The sequence below is a fragment of the Tachysurus vachellii genome, chromosome 5 (assembly GCF_030014155.1).
Source record: "Tachysurus vachellii isolate PV-2020 chromosome 5, HZAU_Pvac_v1, whole genome shotgun sequence".
Classification (NCBI taxonomy): Eukaryota; Metazoa; Chordata; class Actinopteri; order Siluriformes; family Bagridae; genus Tachysurus; species Tachysurus vachellii.
In genome coordinates, this window is record NC_083464.1 from 8,678,947 (window position 1) to 8,700,403 (window position 21,457).

The window sequence follows — 21,457 nt, forward strand, 5'->3', positions numbered from 1 at the left end:
ATCATTCACATCAGGCCCATCATCTGGGCTAAAAGTCACGAATGGCATTTTAAACTGAGCCTTATCATTGTCTATTCACTCATCCATCTGTGTATGTACATGCTCACTAGAACCCTCTTTGTTCATAAGCCTTTATTTTTGCACATTGTACTATATATTACACGGAATACACACTGATCTGCACTATTTTGTGTATTTGACCTGTAGTGTTTTGTATTGTTTGTTTGCACTGCCTTTTGTCTCGCACTGTTAGCACTAGTTTGCACACGATGCACTGTGGCTAGGACAACTTACTTTACTGTAAGTCCTTAGCTCTGTGCTGTTTTATGTAGCACCAACTGGAGAAACGTTGTCTCGTTTCACTATGTACTGTGTCGGCTATATATGGTTGAAAAGACAATAAACTTGACTTGACTTGATTGTAGGCAAATTGTGGTAGGGGGATATGGTAGCTAAGGTTGTGAGTTTAAATCCCAGGTCAACCAAGCTGCCACTGATGGGCTCTTGATCTAGGCCCTTAACCCTCAATTGCTCAGTTCTATAGAATGAGTTAAAAATGTAAATCGCTCTGGATTAGGCCTCTGGATAAATGTCGGAAATGTTAGTGAAATAATTACTGTAAAATGATTACTGATTCATTCAGTTGTGTCTATTGACTAAATGACTTGCTCTTAATGTGTTTTATTTGGCCTTTGTCTGCTGTTTTGAGTACTGAGTATATATCAGGTCCCTGCTTTGTTTTGATGATGATGATGCATGGGGGGCATGGTGGCTTCCTCGTGCCTCGGGGGTTTCCTCCGGGTACTCCGGTTTCCTCATCCGGTGGAGAAGACATGCATGGTAGGTTGATTAGCAACTCTGGAAAATTGTCCGTAGTGTGTGATTGCGTGAGTGAATGAGAGTGTGTGTGTGTGCCCTGCGATGGGTTGGCACTCCGTCCAGGGTGTATCCTGCCTTGATGCCCGATGACGCCTGAGATAGGCACAGGCTCCCCGTGACCCGAGATAGTTCGGATAAGCGGTAGAAAATGAATGAATGAAAGAATGATGATGCATGTGTATCATGGACAATCTGACAGATTGTATCAGTATACAAGTTGAACTGATTAGGCTTATGTGGGTTTTATATGTAACAATCATGTAAGAATTCGAATACTTGATCAAACTGAAAGACAATCACTTTCAGCTTGCAAATTTTTAGACAAGCTAGGCAAACAGACTGTTGGATTTATTAAACTAGTTTCTTATATAACAGGAGCTTTGCAAGCAGAAACAAAGGTGAGGTTAGAAAGTAACCTAAATAAAAAATTCTACATTCTACATTTCTTCTTCTACTACTATTACTACTGCTAATACTAATCCTAATAATAATAGTAAGAACAATTCATAATCCTGACAGTGTCAACCCATTCGTACTATGGACATGGAATTATTTTAGAGATGCCAAACAACCTACAGCACATGTCTTTGGACTGGGAATGAAACCAGAGTACCCAGAAGAAACCCCTGAAGCCTGGTTGTTACAATTCTTAATGTCGCGGCTCTTATATTTCTGTGGCCTTCAAACATCTCCACCACAGAAGCCAAGTCCAAGCAACCACCAGCACGAGCACAACATCAGTCATCAGATTTTTAATTATGTGCACGTGTTTCTTATTTTGTGTTTGTTACTTGCTCTTTGTAAGCACATTGTTTTCAGATCCTCTTTCCATTTCTGTGATCCATTATGTTACTAAGCTGTATTGTATTCACTGTGGCTTTCCATTTCCAGTTTGCCTCTGATTGCCCTGTTTGCTCCTGTTTGTCCTTGGCCTGTTTGTCTTGTGTTTTTGCCTGCTGTTTTAGATTACTGTTTGTAATCTCTTTTATGTTTACCTGTTCCAATACGTTTTATTATTTTTTTTTATCCCTAATTTTATGACAGATTTTGTTTTGTTTTGTGTGTGTGAGACTGTCTCCGCATTTTTACTAGTGCACACTTTTGTGACTGTTGATTTTTTTTTGCACGCCCTGTGACTTTTCTTTGTTAATAAAAACACCCTGCATTTGCATCCACGCCTTTGAGTCTCAGCACTTCGTGACTACAGGGAAAACATGCAAACTCTGTGCACAAAGGGAATCAAATTCTTAATCCTAGAGCTAACTGCTAATCCACTCTGTCCCCTATAATTCAATAAGTTTAAATAATTGCATCAACATTTTGGTCAAAAATTTTTTTTATATATGCCTTTTAGCCGAAATTAAACATTTTATCCCCATGCTACCTTAAAAATGCTTCAGTTCATACACAAACATAACTAGGTGGAGAAGCCACTAACTTATTTTTCTATAAATTGGCATTTAGCACAATACAAGATTACTGAAACTCAGTATTGCAGTCATTAGTAAAACCCAGCTACTTTTTATAAGCTAACCTGAGGCACGTCTTGGCAATTCTGCAAAATTCATTTTCCTTAGAAAAAAGAGAATAATTATAAGGCTATTATGAGGCTCATTGCCATCCTTTCTGACACTTGGATTTAAATGAGGGCAGTAATGCCTGGAGCCATGCTGCTTTAAGTGTTTTCCCCACTGAGGTCACGTTCATTATGCTAAAGTTCGACCGCAACAGCTTGGGCTTGACAAAACACTGAAACATCTTCCTCTCTCACTTTGTTGTTGAAAGTGCCTCTGTTTTGTGACCAACCTAACAAAAAACCTTTTGTGTATACTCACTTGTCGCCTTGGTTTCTGGCGTTACACCATCATAAAAGGCAACTTGTGAAGCTCTTTGTCTCCTGAGAAATATCATGTGTACCCCAGGTGTTGGAGGAGCTGTTTTCTGATCTAAATGGGTTTGTGGATGAGAGACACAGAATGGCAACGCTGCACTGCCACAAGGGTTGAGATGTAGGGTTGCCTTAAGATCTTTATGGCATGTTTATGTGTGAGACGTGTATTTCTCTGTCCTTCTGAGTCGTAGATCCTCTTATTAACCCTGACCTCTCTCTTTCTCTCTCTCTCTCTCTCTCTCTCTCTCTCTCTCTCTCTCTCTCTCTCTCTCTCTCTCTCTGTCTCTCTCTCTCCCCTTTCTCTCTCTTTCACTCAAAACCCCTCTGGCGTCTTTCTCACTTGGGTCTCTACCCAATTCTAGGTTGAACCTAGGTTGACAAATATATAAAATAAAACATAACCCAGTGTCCAGTACAGTCCATTAATTGGCACTATTTTGAGTGATTTTGGGTTTAGCTCAGGAAAAATGTTCATCTCAAGGTCAGAACAGAAGAAGAGCAATAATTCACCATGTACTTGTGCTGCATTAGATGCTGGATTATTGTATGCTGCCAAGTCAAAGCCTGATAAGTCTGTCATTTACTCCCACTCACGGAAAAGCAATGCAATTACATTTTCTGCACATTTTCTTTTTAATATACTCTCTCACCAAACTGATTATATGTGTCGACTTTGTAGATTTGTGGATTTAATGGGCTCAGTAGCAAAAGGAACATGATTGCAGGCTGGGGGTCAATGAAAAACAACTTGCCCCATAATTTCGTTTTAACTATTTGGCAGAAATTGGCTTTTGCAATGAGGCAGAATACTGATGGTGTTCGCTTTTAATGTTCACAGTAATGGTGTAAAAACTAAAAGAAATGCTGATATCTAATGAGAAAGTGCAATTACTAAAGTGTGAGATAGATAGATAGATAGATAGATAGATAGATAGATAGATAGATAGATAGATAGATAGATAGATAGATAGAGTTGTGAGTCAATATACAGATGCTATGCTATTCATTAATTTTATTTTGATTTTTTGATTTTTTTATAGTTAACTTCAGTGTTTTATTATTGTCAAATTAATGTAAATGCATTTTGATGCCTGTAGAAACGTGTTGCTTCTATACTTGGGTGAAATTCATTTACATGAATTTGCTTTATCCTAAGCAGAGTGGTGATGGATCTGTATTACAGACCTTAAGCTACCAGATAACCCAAATGCCTATTCTACATTTTTGATGTAACCCACCTTCTTAAACAAACAAGCTACAGTGCCAAATTTTATAAATCCATCCATAAATCTATCAATCTATCCTATACAGATTATCATACACAGGGTTGCAAGGAAGTCTATCCCAGGAGACAATTGAAACAAGATATGGGACATATTGGAGAGAGTACCAACCCATCACGAGTCACAATTGCACACACACTCATTGACATACTACGGACAATATAGAGATATCAGTCAGCCTACAATGCATGTCTTTGGACTGGAAGAGGAAACCAGAATACCCAAAGAAAACCTGGAAGCACTGTTAGAACATGTAATCTCTGCACACACAGGGTGGATGCAGGCACCAAAGCCCTCCCAGGATTTTATACATTTTTAATTATGTGCATCACTTTGGTCAACACAACACATTTAATTGTGCTTCTTTTTTTTTTCTTACTCACTCAGTCAGTCATTCCAATAATAATTAATGGGGTGCTGCTCCAATGTCTCCAACAACCTTCTGCTGAAAAAGAAAAAAGCTTAGCCAATATCCAGCAAGTCATAAATCTACATTTATAAGAGCATGTGAGGCATTATTAATTACCACATATGTACTATGTGCACTAGACCATGTCCAGGCACATTCTGCTTAGCAATCACTGAACAGCCATAAAATAAACAGTGAAAATGGGATCTTGTTAAGGAAAGACTACAAGTTCTCTGACTTTATACAACAACAGAAACCCATAGTGAATTGAGGAAGATAAATCCAACAATAATTAGGACTTATTTTTCATACTGTCCCCGAGTGATTGTTTAGACAAGCACTCGGGAATAAACAAATGTTGCTATAATTAACAAGTTCTGTAATACTAGTTATTCTTTTCTAGTTCTTCTTTAGGCTGGGTTGAGGTTTTTTTATTTATGTTGGCTTGAGTTAAGATGTCTGTGTTAAAGAATATACAGTAAAACAAAGAAATCTATCTGTCTAGCCAAAATAGTTCTTTATTTGGTCATCTTTAGTAACCATTTTGCTGGGTCACTGTGGTGGTGCGAGGTCAAACTGGGTGTGAGGTTGGAATCCACTCTGGATGAGTCCATCACAAGGCACCATGCATACACATATTCATAAAAAGTGGCATTTTAATGCAGCAAATTTACCTACTGGTGTGTTTTGGGTGGACGGATGTAGAAGGAAACCAGAGAACCCTGAGGAAACCTATATGGACACAGGGAGAACATGCGAAGCTTCACAATAACCTGAGCTCAGGACCCTGGAGCTGTAAGGAAGCAAAACTATCATACAACCATAAATCCTTTTTTTTTTTTTTTTTTTTTATGAAAGTGTTCTTAGCTTAAAAAAGACAGCATTGTACACTAGACACTGGTGACAACACAGCATTTGATTGGAGATGTGCTTTAAATGGAGGCAGTAAATCTAGAGTAAATATTGCTCAAGTGGTTAAGCTGCCGGGTTGTTGATTGGAAGATTGGGGTTCAAAGCCCACCATTGTTAAGCTGCTGCTGTTGGGCCCCTAAGCAAGGCCCTTACCCCTTCATTGCTCCTGATGTGCTGTATCAAGGCTGGCCCTATGCTTTGACCCCAACTTTTAAAGTTAGGATATGTGAAGAAAGAAATTCACTGTAATGTAAATGTAACAAAAATAACAGCTACTATTCTATATATGCCATATCCTACCCTAGTTGCCCCATATGTACATTCCTATAGAGTTTCTTCTTTCAGAAAATCGCAATGTGTTGAGAACGTCTCTGAGTTTGAGAGGATGTGTGAATATTTGTTTGCTGCATGTGTGGCATTTTGTGGACTCCTAGGAGGATTCTTCTTGCTCTGGTGAACTTTTGAACCATCCCTGAGAGGGGAAAAGGGTAAATGCAAACCTCACAACACACACAGAAACACACACATACACAATAGGGCTGTTTGTTAAGAGCACTTAAAGCTCACATTTGCATGTAACTGCCATTCAGGTGTGCTATGTCTCTTTTTAAGCTCTCACTTTAAAGCAAATAGTGTTGAGTGAAAATGTATTCCCATTTGAAATCCTGTGCTAGGAAGTAAAATTAAACTATACATCTGGGTCTACAAAAAGGATCCCAATAAACCTGTGGCAGCCCACATATTTTAAATCTAGCTCTTCAATGATGTCAAATGAATCACTAATTAGAGAGCATTCGTTGCCATTGATTCTATTGTTGTGCACATTATAACGTGTTTGATTATCGCCTTAGCCTTGGTTATCACGCATAGTTGCTACACAGTGGTCTTTTGGGTGTTAGTGGGGAATGTACCTCCTGATTTTAGATGCTGCCCTGAGGTCAATATCTTTGATGAAACCCCAGGGTCAACAACCAGTGTAATAAAAAGAGGCCTTACCATAGAAAGCTAAAAAACTTCACAGAAAGGACATAATTTATCTCACATAAATCAAAAAATCTCTTAGAAGAAGGTGAATGGGTCAAACTCAGTGGCGATGACCATAGCATAATGACATCATAAATGCTCAGAGATTTTTGGTGACCAGTTTTAGTTGTTGTCTTTTGGGCTTCTTCAAAGATGTTGGCCTGAGAGCTGCATCAAAGATCTGCTGTAGATATACAATGGGCCGTTTCTAATAAGCTTCACTTTTTTATTGACACAAATAGCTCAAAAATAACTGAAAGTAATATATGGTAAGACTTTATTTGTATAATCCAATGTAGAAAATACAGGCAGTTAAAAAAAAACCCAAAGATTTTTATTTTTAGAATAAAAAAAAAATCATCATTTAGTCTGTCAACTAATTTTAAACACTGACCGGTTCATGTTGATGTTTAGTAGATAGGTTATGCTTACTCTATAAATTATCAGCTTCTTTAACTTAATTTGGATGTTCCAGGTTATTTTATTGAAGTTCCTGAGCTGTATACGTACTATATATTCAAGTATTAAGTCATCCATTCACAAATTCAGTTTCTATAGAATTTTTGATGTATTTAATATTTAAAGTTAAAAAAAGTTGTTGAGAATCTTCTAGATGTTTGCTTCATGATGGTCTATAGGTTTCTATATGGTTTGAAGTGTATCTTTGGCCACGTTCACACTGGAGGTAAAAGTGGCCCAAATCCTATTTTTTTGGGGTCAAGTGACCAGGTCAGACTTCTTCAGGAGTAGTGTGAACACTCAAATCTGGCCCAGATCTGATTTTTTTCAAACCAGATCTGGGCCACTTCCATATGTGGTCCTGAATCAGACCCAAATCTGATTTTTTCCAATGTGGCCGCAGTGTGAACAGCCAAGGCGGATTTGATGCGACTTTTACGTCAATCTACATCGACATTCGTTACAATTATGCACCATCGAAAACTTTTTTTTTTTTCCTTTTTGCGCCGGCGAAAACGTGACACAAACGTGACTGGTAACGTGTGTGTTAAGAGTGTTATATAAAGTGGTTACGTGAACCAGCTCATAATGCTTGCATTGAATACATCACATTATAGCATTACATGATATGTTTGCTTGCACCAGATGATACAATACTTCCTCCGTAACCTCGCCAACTTTTTAGCGCAACGGCCTGCTGCGTGTGACGTCATTGTTATTGTTCGTTTGCGCATGCGGGTCAGTTCGAAACAGCAAACAGTTCACACTGGTATCTGATATAGGCCACATTTTAAAAGGTAATGTGAACAGCCAAACAAAAAAATCAGATCTGAGCAAAATATCCGAATTGAGCATTAAGACTTGCAGTGTGAACGCGGCTTTAGTTAACCTTAATTTAAGGCCAACAAAGTATCCTTATACAATGGGCTTCTTTTATACTCATACCCAGATGTAGTGAAAAAAAAGTAAACAGTAAACAGTGTGTTCAGTCATAAAGTGGCATAGTGGAAGAATTAACATAATATGGAAGGTGTTTTTATTATCCTTGATGAACGTAAAGGAAGATGCTCTGGCCGAGACTTTGGGTTATTAACCGAACAATATGTTAATTCTGCAGTATGGTTTCTTTGTTATAGTTTTTTCCCCACATTTTTATTTACGTCAGTAAAAGTCTAAGCCACATACTATTTTATGCTATATATGGTTCCATATACACTCTATGTATGCGTCCTGTAGACACTATACATTCATTTAATACTTTGTGTCAGCATCACCAGATCATGTATACGAATAGTATTTAGAAGAAGAAAAAACTAATGTTAAATTTTAAGCAATTGATACATCAATATATTGCTAATTTCTACCAGGTTATAACTAATATTTTTTGTTTGCAATGAAATGCCATTCAATGGGTAGATTAATTAAACAGTAATCTTTGGTTGGTGTTCAGATTAAAATGTTTATTTGACTTGAAAGATCTTTTCAAGAGAAGGTTATTGCAAAAAAAGTCTTTTAAATACAACATTTTTCAGCAATGGAAAAATTGCAATTTCATTTTGGATTACTGCATAGATTAGAAATCCATTCTTATCCGTAAAGGGCCGGTGTAGGTGAAGGTTTTAAATCAATCCATACAGTATTCACACCTGATTCTATTGATTCAACTGTTTAATAAGTTGATCTTTGCTTTCAATTAACGATCAGGTGTCACTTCTGCTTGGTTGTAATGAAAACCTGCATCCACAATGGCCATTTCTGGATAAGATTGGACACTGCTAGCATAGACGTTACGTAGAAATGTGATTTGAATTGGGTTGTTGTTTTTTGTTGTTGGTTGTGTTCATTGTTCTCTGTGTGTTGCTCTCTGTGTGTCCTCGGGTTGGGTTTCCTCTGGGTTCTTCAGTTTCCTCCTGCCTCCTGAAAACATGCTGTTACGGTGAATCATATCTTTGGATAGGCTCTGAATCTACCATGACCCAGAGGGTGTGCCTGATGATAGGTAGTGTATACATTTCCAGTAAGATTTATAAAAAAAATAAATAAAAAAAAACATTGTTATGGATATGCTTCCAACATCGCAGGAAGGCCCTTCTCAGTATATTTGTTTTTGTGCTTAATGAAGCCTTCTTTAAGGTTGCTAAATTTGAGATAATGCGATTAGATGTGAGTGGTCGCGTGTGGACATAAACGCTGAGATAAGCATATTTTTTGTTGAGGTTTGGCTTTGTTTTATTACTGCAGTCTAAGAGTAGACATATTACAAATGCAATTTATCCCCCAAAAAAAAAAAAAAATAAATAAACAAATAAATAAATAAATAAATAAATAAATAAATAAATAAAGGAATAAAGGAATAAAGGAATAAAGGAAAAAGGAAAGATTGACCTTAGAAAATTGATAATTTCTACCTGTCCTTATTACATATACTATCCATGAGCTATTTTATTGTTTTCCAAAAAGATCAACTACCCAAAGGATGCATTTTTTTAAGCAAGAAAATGATTATTCTGCATTAAGAGAGTACAAGAGAGAGTAAAGCTGATGCCTTGCTGAAGATAAGTTATATCTATAAATGTTCAAGATTAAAAGGAAAATTGGAAAGAAAAGAACATGGGGTGAGCGTTTCCTTCTAATGGCATTGCCATGGAGACTGTAATTATTGTGCTACATTTTCACAGATGTGTGGATGGCTTGAATAAGTGTAGTGACGCTATGGAAGCACGTCAGCGAATATTTAAGCCCTCGGCGCCAGTAAACATGCGCCTGCCATGTAGCGAGCATCCCGCTGAGCACTGTCTCCCTCTCTGTGTTGCCTTGGAAACCAGGAAGGAACAGAATGCCCCTGAATGTGTGCCAGAGCAGCTGATAGGCCACACTACCTACCAGTGAGTCATGTGACCTTGCATATTAGAGCATGCATACTACACATATAGTGACACATATGTGGGATGTTGTATACCCTGAGGACTTGTTGTTTCAGCTCACAGTTAGCAGGTAGGTGTTGAAATAAAGGAGTTCGTTTTCTCAGTAATAAGGCCTACAAGAATTGGATTCAGTCTGAAGTAGTAGTTTACAAGAGCCATGAGTCATTATTTGTGTCCAGGGATGCATTTAGAGCCCCAGTGAAAAGTGCTGATATAGGCACACAAGCTTAAAAAAAAAAAAAAAACATTTACTCTATGTCCAAAACTAGACTGTACTCACTAGGTAGTGCACTAATTAGGGAATCATTGTTTAAATCAAATCTGAAAGCATAGTATAAACCATCCGTGTCAATTCTAAAATCCCACAATGCATTGCAGTAGTATCCAAAACACATAGACTAGAAGAACAAGATCATCCATAATGTACTACGAGCCCTGGGAGAGTTATTGTAGTCTTAATCCTCAGCCCGGTTAGTGCTTTAGGATGTGTGATACTGTATGTGAGGGTTAAATCGTGTCAGGATATGCTGTTAGTGGAAAATAATCAACACTGATTACACAAACCCAGTGCAAAGCAAAGTTAATGTTATCTCCTAAAAGTTGATGGTTTTCCTATAACATCAAATCAAACCAGAATTCTTGTAATCCTCTTACAGCACAGCAGTCTGCTGGTGCTAACATCTTTATTCATACAATGCTAACATCTTATTTATTTTATTTGATTTTATTGATTTATCGCTTTTATTCATTTATAGCAACATTCGGTCCTTTAATGAACTATTTAACAATTATAAACAGTTGTTCCGCCCTGCGATGGGTTGGCACTCCGTCCAGGGTGTATCCTGCCATTGATGCCCAATGACGCCTGAGACGCACTGGCTCCCCGTGACCCGAGGTAGTTCGGATAAGCGGTAGAAGATGAATGAATGAATGAAAACAGTTGTTCCTTCACAAGGATTTTTTTCTTTTCTCTTTTATAGGTTGAGACAGAAAAAATGCAGCTTATCATGATTGTTTTCATCCTAAAGACTTTATCATGCCAAATAACTAACTGTTTCAAAGTGCTGATACTGGAGATGATTTCCATAAATGCTAAATAAAAGTCTCTTCACACAAAATGTCACCATATCAACAATTACACACATTATTTAATCTACCTATGTGGTGCGACCATCATACATGTTTCTGTGTATAGTAAGTTGTTACTTAACCACATATCTATTATGTATTATTCACACACAAACCTGTGATTTGCCTTGCAGCATAAAGTCCTGTCTGAATTAATTAATGAGCGCTTTCTGACCAGAGAAACCCACAGAGCAGTATTATATACTTAAGCAAAGTTGAACTGTTTTGAATGTTTTGTAAACTTTTCATTTGGACAGCAGTTGAGCCACGGATTCAACCTTTATTCATTTAAAAGCATCTTTCATATTGAAACCCATAACAGTTATTAAAATGACGTCGTATGCACAACATGTCTGCGTCGAGCAGCATATAATCAGCCACTTTGTTTGAGCTGTTATTACTTCCGAGCAGACGCTGAAGCAGCATCCAGTTTACTAATGCTGAATGTCGTACGAGAGACACTCCTTTCCACTAAAGGCATATTCGTCCTGTCAGACGCTGCTATTGTGCCAGAGAATGCTGAAGTCTGGCTTTCTTTAATTGACAGGTTGAAAGCTGCTCCTGCCCTTGTGTCCTTAATCACTCCACCGTCACTAATTAGCCATTTCTCCTCACTGCCAATTAAGCGTGTCTAAAGGGAGCAAGCAGATAAATCATCTGGTACGGACCCCACGTGTCTTCTGCATTTACAGAGTCTTTCACGGCCTGGGACCTGTTTCTGTCTTCGTTCTTTTCCACCAATTAAACACTGATCAAAGTATTTCTTCATCTGAAATGACAAGAACAGAGGAGTAAAAGCAAAATTGAGGTTTAATATAAACAATAAATAAATGTAGAAGAAGATAAATTAGTAAATTAGCTGGATTGATGTGGTCTTCAAAAGAAATTAACATGTCTATTAATGCAATATGTTCAAATTTTAATCGCATTTTAAGACAAATATTTGGGACTAGAAATCAGATATTGACCCAGAAATTTGACAGACAAAAAACACAAGTTTTATTATCATTTTCCAAAGTCATCACGACACAATTTTACTCAGCTCTCATGAAATAGAGTAGTTCCTAAATCTATATTTTGCTGCAGTAAAGCCAATTTATTCTAATGACCTACAATGAAAATAAAGTGATTAAAATCACTTAAACTTTAAAAAATGTCCTTTAAGCCACTCTATCATAAGTCTATGTGGGATAAACAATGTCAGGACAATTGCATGTGACTGTAACATGGTGTAATCAGTTCCTTAGAAAGCATCTAGAATTCAGTCCATACTTCTTCTTCTTCTTTTTCTTCTAAGCCCCCCAAAAAAAAAAAAAAAAAAATTGTTTTTTAATAATATAAAGAGGAACAAATGTCAAATGTTACAATTTCATCATTTTGTCACAAGCTTTAGGAGATTTCCAGAATGATATGACAAAAGGATGTACATAGAGTTCTTAAAGAAACACACTGGGCAAAAATATTCAGATATCATGTTGAAAAACTAAAAGTTATGGCATTTGGCCCACACCCTTATCCATAGTCACTTACATTTATACAGCTGAGCTATTGAAGGTTAGGGCCCTTGCTCGGGCCCAAGAGTGGCAGCTCTTTGGCCTTGGGATTCAAACTCACAACCTTCCAATCAACAGCTTAACCACAGAGCTACCACTTTCCCAATTTAGTGATTCAGGAGTCCCTAAAGTGAGACTTCTAAGGTGAATATTAGAAAAAAAACAGATATTAAGATTCCAGAAGGAAGCTAGTTAGCCACTGTTATGGGGATAACTTTTTTATTGCAGTGCATGATGGTTATTATGGTTGCAGGGCAGTGATTAGTTAACACCCTGTATATTATGTCTATAACACCCAACCTGTATATCTTATCCATAAGCATATTCATCTATATATTATCCTGTTCACACTGTAAATTCTGTACTCATACTGTAAATACTGTACATCTTGTCCTTGCTGCTTATTGCACTTCTGGTTAGACCCCAAACAGCATTTTATTGCCTTGTACTTGTACATGTGGAATGACAATAAAGTTGAATCCAATCTAATCTAATCTAATCTAATGACATGTTATGCTGTTATAGGAAAGTAATTAACAACAGGATGGTTATACAAAAACAATCTAGTTCAGGGGAGTAACAGCAGTCCTCATCATGTTCAGCCATATCACACCAACCCATTATGGATTATTTTCACATAACTGCATAGTCTTTTGTAAATTATTCCCCTTTATGTGTGACCTAGGAAAAACAGATCTGGCATCTTTAATTTTGACAGTTAAATTGTCCCTTGTTGAAGTATTACATAACATTTTACTACATTAACCAACTCATGAATGATTTGTTAGTGAGAGACATTTGAGAGATTCGTTCTGTACAAGAGATTTCCAGACCTGAATAGATTGAATAAGTGTGTTATTAAATAGCATGATAGCCTACACATAGACACAGTTGTATAGCTTCAATAGTAAAAAAAAAGCTGGCCTTCAATCCTTGCTGACATCTCAACCTTTGATTTGTTTAAAGAGTGAATAGTTCTGTACAGTAGATCAAACTCCAACACAAAGTTACGGACAGTTCTGGTAATACTGACACTTTTAACTGATGCATTGCTTAATTATTTGTGTAAACGCAAAATAACCGTTATGATGGACCTTACAGATATAGCTGTGTAAACGTTCAGTGTATATCTGTTGAACCAACATCCCACACTTTAACCACCAACATACACACACACACACACACACACACAGACACACACACGCACACACACACACAGTAATAAAAGCTCTTACATGTGCTTGTAGTACGTGAAGCACATCCTTAAACGTGAGCTGTCAATGTTCCCTCATGCTCTGTTTATCAGGATTAGATGAAAGCAACCTCTGGAGGACCTTTAAAATAATCCAGAGAGCTCTTTATGATTAGCTTTAATCAAGCAGACCAAAGGAAAAAAAAAACATAAAGAGTTCGCACTCCTTTAACTTCTGCTCTCCTCGAACTCTTTTTACACCACAGCTATTGTTAGCAGCACTCTTATCTTTTGGTAAAATGATATGATTGTGCGAATTCCTTGGACATTTTATGAGCTCTTTCATGTACACGCTTTCTTGATAGGCTTTCAAGATAGACGACCGCAAACATGATTCATCTTCTGTTGTGGCAGAATTTCCATCTTTGGCCAAAGTATGATCAGAATGATCAAAGAGACAAGTTTCTGCATACTCAAATAATAATGTCTTTAAGTGCCAGATGTGAGAAGAGGATTAATTTGCAATGTCAAAGGTTTTTTATTTGTTAGCATGAGATTTTGAGATTTGATGATAAAGCTAATACACACAAACACACACACATATATACAGTATATATGTATTTGTGTGTTTCTATTAAAACTATTAGGGTTGAGCATTATATCATGAGGCATCATTGATGGCATAATAAGAATGATGCTGAGAAAACTAAACGACATATTTAAAGGAAGCTTTTTAAGTGTTTCAATTCCATAATGTTCTGCTGGATTCATGCCCTGTTTCCTCTACATAACAAACAGTTAAACAAAAACTTTACTGCTGGTGTCAGTGGTTTAAGCTTTGAGCTACAGATCAGAAGGACCTGTGTTCAAATCCCAGAAATATAAAGCAGCTACAATTGCATTATTTTCAACTGTATCCTAACCCAATCGTATGTCACTTTGGATTTAAAGTATCAGAGAATTAATTGTAATGAAGAAAAAAATCATGGATGTGTTGTCTACCTTTTGCCAATGATTAAAAAGTATCTGCTTAATTATTTACACCCTAAAGTCATTGTGGAGTGAACAGCATGGCTTTCATTCTGTATCATCCTCCGGCATGACTGTTACAGACTGCATGGATGTACATTCTGTTCTAAAAGGAAATCAACCTTCTCTGGTTATATGAATGAAAAAAAAATTGACGTAAATGCCAAATTTCATTTATTTTTGAAAGACAAGGGATTTTAGCCCTGCCCCACCAAGGAGTTGTACATCTGAAAAACGCAAAAGATGATTAGCAAGGAAAACTGCTGTCTCTTTCTCTGAAATAAAACACAGGTCTCATCCATCACTTATTTTTCTCATTTTCAAGGAGACACAAAACGTCGCCTATCTTGCTGCGTCTATAATAAGAAGCAATGGCTTCTTTTATGAGGTAATGTTTAGCAGTGCAGCTTCACAGCATGCCAGACCAACACCACAGAACCTTCATGCTAGGTGCTGACAAACCTTAAGAATCTCTCGCCTGCTCTTTTATCTGTCCCTTTGGAAGATAATTACCGAGAGCCGAACCGGTAGGAGGCCAATCTGTGGGAAAGCTCAATCTGAAAGATGAAAAGAGAGTATATGTGTGCCTGAAAGAGAAAAGACGTGCAGAGTGAATTGTCTGAATTAATACTGCCTATAATAGCGTTCAAGTGGGTCTGTGTGTGTGTGTGTATCTGTTAGTTCATCTATAATGTATCAAGAGAGGTTCAGGCAAGATATCACTTCTCTGTCCTATTCCCTTTCTTGCTTTGTCTTTCTCTTTACTTCTCATACGTCTCTCTATCTTGCCTACACAATCCATCTACTGGGCCAACACACATCTGAGATGGATAGATAGTGTAAGAGGGGTGTGGACGAAGAAAAAGTACCAGACGTGGTGAGAGATGAAGAAAGCAAGGCTGCAGCTGTTCAAATATTGATCGCTCTCCTTTGTGCTGGGGCTGTGGCTCGCAGTCAGATGCCCAGGATCCCGTCAAGATGAGTGGAGGCCAAAAGGCCACTGAGCTCAGCTGCATAGAGCTGCTTCATCATGATGCACTATTTAAAGAGCCTGGCATACTCATATACACATGCACACACAAACAAAATTTACATACACAGTTTGTCCATTGAGAGGTAAAAGTCTAGTCAAATGAGGAGCCTGGGGCAGTAAGCGTCCTCGTTTTTCAGAATCCTTCATACAAGTTTAGTACACCTGTATAGCTTACATCTAATGTGTTGTGTTTTAATTAGCGGGAAGTTCCCTAATTTAGCTAGGCAGTATTTAGTTAGTATTTAGAAGCTAATGTTTTTTTAAGTAATTAAGAAATAGTTTTAACTCATTGATATTAAAGTTTCTGCAATGATTCTCTATACATATGTAGTGTTTTGGGGGGCACAGTGGCTTAGTGGTTAGCACCTCACACCTCCAGGGTTGGGGGTTCGATTCCCGCCTCTGCCTTGTGTGTGTGGAGTTTGCATGTTCTCCCCGTGCCTCGGGGGTTTCCTCCGGGTACTCCGGTTTCCCCCCCGGTCCAAAGACATGCATGGTAGGTTGATTGGCATCTCTGGAAAATTGTCCCTAGTGTGTGATTGCGTGAGTGAATGAGAGTGTGTGTGTGCCCTGCGATGGGTTGGCACTCCGTCCAGGGTGTATCCTGCCTTGATGCCCAATGACGCCTGAGATAGGCACAGGCTCCCCGTGACCCAAGGTAGTTCGGATAAGCGGTAGAAAATGAATGAATGAATGTAGTGTTTTCATGTAAATGTTGGTGATAAACATGGCATTACCCCTCATGTGGCTTATTGATACTGTATAATACCTGCTGCACCATGATTTAATCCTGTATATAGCGTATGCTAAAGTTATATTGTGTTGTGGGGTTTTTCCACAGAGTGATGTATAGTATAGTATAGTATAGTATAGTATAGTATAGCATAGTATAGCATAGTATAGCATAGTATAGTATAGCATAGCATAGCATAGTATAGTATAGCATAGTATAGTATAGTATAGCATAGTATAGTATAGTATAGTATAGTATAGTATAGTATAGTATAGTATAGCATAGTATAGTATAGTATAGTATAGCATAGCATAGCATAGTATAGTATAGTATAGTATAGTATAGTATAGCATAGTATAGCATAGTATAGCATAGTATAGTATAGCATAGCATAGCATAGCATAGCATAGTATAGCATAGCATAGCATAGTATAGTATAGTATAGCATAGTTGTTATTTTTTTTGTTCTCTTGGGTTTTTTTTTTTTTTGTTTCTTGTTACCTTTTGGAAATTTAAACTCCCTATATACATTATTACACTACTGTTATACTTAAATCATTAAATCCTCAATTTATTTATTGTATTGTGTTGATCAGGAGGTTATCCTGATCCTATTTTTTATAATCTTTACAACACAAATTGTGTATTATAGAGTGTGTAGTATAGTATGTCTAGGGTAGTATATTGTACTATAGTAAGTATATTTTAGTATAGTTTAGTATAATCTGTATAGTGTAGTTTAGTATAGTGGTTATTTTTTAAGTTATGGTCCTGCTCTTGTTTTTGTTGTTTCATGTTGGTAATATATACAGTACCTATTATTACAGTACTGTTAGACTTAAAAAAGACAAATCAACATACAAAAACCTCTAAATCTTGGGTTTATGTCTGTACTGATCAGGAGGTTATAGTATTGTATAGTTGTTATTTCTTAAGTTAAGGTCCTCCTCTTGTTTCTTGTTGGTTTTCAAATTAATGTAAGCAAATTTAAGCATTAATAATTAATAATTACTATATTATTACAGTACTGTTAGACAAAATCAACAGACAAAAACCTTTAAATCTTAGGTTTATGTCTGTATTGAGCAGGAGGTTATCCTGATCCTATTTAAACAATCTTTACAACAAACAACAAACACATTCACACAGAGAACAAATGTGTGCTGGTCATAATACAGAATCAGACATCTGCATATTATATTTATTTGTGCAAGAAAGCAGAAGGAAGAAGGCTCCTCATGTGCCTTACACAGGCGCCGTGTCTAATAGCTAACAAGCTTAAAATCCTTCAATGATGGACGGTAAAAGAACTGTTTCCTTTTAGTCCCATAAAAAAGTGAAAGATACAGCATAAAATCTGTATGAATAATTTCTGAGTCTAAACTGCTTGTTTTCCAGTCATAACATATATTTTTTTCCTGATCAGGTAATAACAATGTTCAAAATAGCTTCTAAACTTAGAGGCTTGCTTTGCTGAGTATGGCTGAAACACATCTAAGGATCTGACGCAAACTCTTAAGCTCAAATATTGAAAGGTAAAATTATTTGGCCATGTTTCTACCATCTCTAGACAATTCTGCAGCTATACAATGAATCTTAAATAGAATGTAATTCTCTTTTAATGATAATTTAATGATAATTGACAATTCGGTCAGATTTCAAAAGTGTCAGGTCTTTCTTTAAGATAAAGCTTATATATTAGAGCGAAGTGATGAAGCCTTAGCATCCTGGATTAAAATTAAATTCTGGCATTTTGAACAATGTAACACAAATGTTTTTGTGGCTATTGTGTATTATTCATGCTACACATCCTATCTACACACTACACGCACAAAGTCCGGTCCCACACCACAGCCGCAGGTGTGCATGCTTAATAACCCTTTTCCACATGCCTCAGCGGTATCCTTGATGACGGGTGGCAGTGAGCATTTGGCTTTGAATCACCCTGTCTGTGTCCTCCCCGGTCTGCCAGCGGCCCAGACGGCCCACAGAGGCTGTGAGTGGCACCAGGTCCCTCACCTCTGCACCCTGGACCTCCGCCTGACCATCTGCTGCCTCTGCTGCAGCTGCCAATCACTGAAGATGGAAAAAACTAGCGCTAGCCTTCACTTGGGACCTAAAGCACAAGTCATCCAGCTCAACAGCCATCTTTCCCACCTCTTCCTCATGACCTCTGCTACAATGACACTAATATGCTAATTGCTAAAGTGATTTCTTGGTCTACTGCATAGACTCTACACCTAGCATGCTAAAAAAAAATCGAGAGATGTCTTTGTGTATATTTTCTTTATTTCTAAAGTTGTGAGTTAATTCTGAAACAAAGGATATGAAAGTGTTGACTTGACTGATAACCATTTTTTAAGTCATTTAGAAAACCAATAGTACAAAGCATCAATTCTTTCTCCAAACAGACAGATAGCTTTTTAATGTGGTATTTTCTTGGTTTTACATTCCATTAGTCCCATCCACCGCTAATGGCTACGATCTTGGCTCGATTTTCCCTGAGATCACCAGTACTTCAAGGAGGTATGAAGCTTGGCTCTTTCAACTTACACAATTGCTCATCAGGGAGAGATGAAGTATGTGGAACATGGAATATGATGTTTCTCTAATTCGGTGAAGCTGTGACATCAATATGACACAAGTGCTAAAAAAGTCAATGGTCCATTTTCCAAAGCAACACAAGACAAACCTTTGTGCTAAATTAAGTTACTGACAAATGTCCATTTCTTACATGGGTCATGTTACACAAAACCCAGAGACTCAAATCAGGTGCATTATCCATGGCTTCTTGAAGTGTGGGTGGCCTTGACACAACAGGGGAATGTCATTTTTTACAGTCATGGCACTGTTTGATATGAAAACGACATGAAAAATATCTCATGATGATGCATGACCTCTCACAAACCAGAATTTCCGTCTGCTCCAATCCACAGATGTTCTCTCTCAGCCATCACTCACTTTTTTCTTGCTCTCTCTCTCTCTCTCTCTCTCTCTCTCTCTCTCTCTTTCTCTCAGAATAATCAAATCCCTGCTTGGCTAAACATTATGGAATGGATTTAACTACACAATGGCTACTAGCATTCTCAGGAAATCTGTAATGAATCAGCTGCATTTAGAAATGTCTCAGAACAAGCATATCAACTTGTATAATCTTCTAGCCCTAGTCCAAGTTAGCAAACTAAAAAACATGGCCTAAAAAAGAATATTTAAGCATTGGTTTGACTGAGGCCGCTGTAGGAGGATAGGCTTAGGACAATTGTGTATCCAATCAAATCTCTTTTGGTAGAGTATGTACTGTTATTTATCCACACACACTGGACAAATGTTATCCTTAAACTCTTTGTTCTTTTATTCGCAATGAAAACCTCTGTTGCTACGCACTCAGTTTGTCATGGATGCTCTTTATTTTTCTGCCGTTCTAAACATTTACAGTGCAGTTCTTCATCGGCAGAGATAACAAGAGGAAACATAAGCAGTAAGATAAATGTCACAACACTTCCTATTCTCTTCTCGGTGCACAGATAAGGCTGGCCACAGATGAAAGCGTCGGCTGAAATAAAACAGAGGCAACCGCATTTGTTCTGATCACGATAGCATCTCTGTAGCACATACAGCTGAGATACAGTGGATGGATAGAGTTGCGTTCACATGAATGTAAATTCCAATGCAGAGCTTCACACTTCAAAAGCGTAAGTGTAAGAGCAAATAATAGCACTGTGTTTGTGTTGTAAAAAGCTTGGCTGCATTTGGATCAGTCTGCTTCCAGGATCAAATTGGCATATGTTTTCTTTCTCTGGAACAAAGCAGACTGATCTAATAAAACTTAGTTATTAATGTTTTCAAGCAGTAAACAGTTTAAACAAGCTTTAAGACATTATGCATATTATGTATCACAATGCGTAAAGAATACAATTGTGCTGTTATAGGAAAATAATCAATGAATGTCAGGGACTGACATGATGCCGAGTTACTGTTCAGTTCAATTGCATTCAATTTGTATAACACTTTTAACAAACTTTGTACATTTTGCCAGTTTAAAATAGAACAGCTATAAACTTTAATTCCCACACCAACCACTGTTTGTATCTCAATGGAAAGGTCATAAGACAAAATAAAAGACACAAAACACTTGTCATGTTCCAGAAAAGCTGGAACGTTCCCTTACTTGAAGATTTTCTTGGAGATTTTCCCTTACTTGGAGACTCCTTTAATCCGTAAAAAGTTAAATAGTCGTATTCTTACCAAACGCTTCATCATATCATCGTTTCTACATCTTTCTTTGTTATATAAAGCTTTCAATTGTCTATGAGTAGTATAAATATTATGTGACACAAACGTTCTTGTGCAGGTTAGAAACAATAATGTCTTCAAATGAGCACTTTAATATGAACTATTACTATATTAATAGTCTCAATTAGAGATGACATTACTGTAAAAGCTGCTCAATAAATCAACAACGTCTGAACAAACAGAATGGAGACTTCAACAGTTATGTGCTATAAATACAGTTAATTTCCTGTACTGATATTTTGGAAGACCTAGAGTCTGTCTTTGATGTTCAGTGATTTGAAATCTGTCCACAGTTTAGAAGATGTGGCAGATGAAACAAAGCTTTGTGATCGATTTCACCAGCAGTTCTTGGAAGGTGCTGGAAAACGCCAAGAGTGTTCTTACAGCAGGAAACAATCTGTGGTGATTTATTGCTCTTTTAATATTGGCTTTCAGCCCTATTGCACTGCAATACTAAGAGCTAAACAGTGTTGGATAACAGTTCCCCCACATTCCTTTCCTTAAAAAGGGGAAGAAAAAAAATCGAAAGTGATTTTTGAAGCATATTCTTGAGGAGCTTGACTCCTACAGTACATCCTGCAGAATTTATGTTAGAAAGGATCTAGAGTCTGGCTGCCAGATGGTTATCTTATCCAAAATGATTTGTGCCCCGTGCGAACTTATTAAGCATAGTGATGGTTTTTATAAAAATTAAAAAAAATGCTAGACATGGAGGG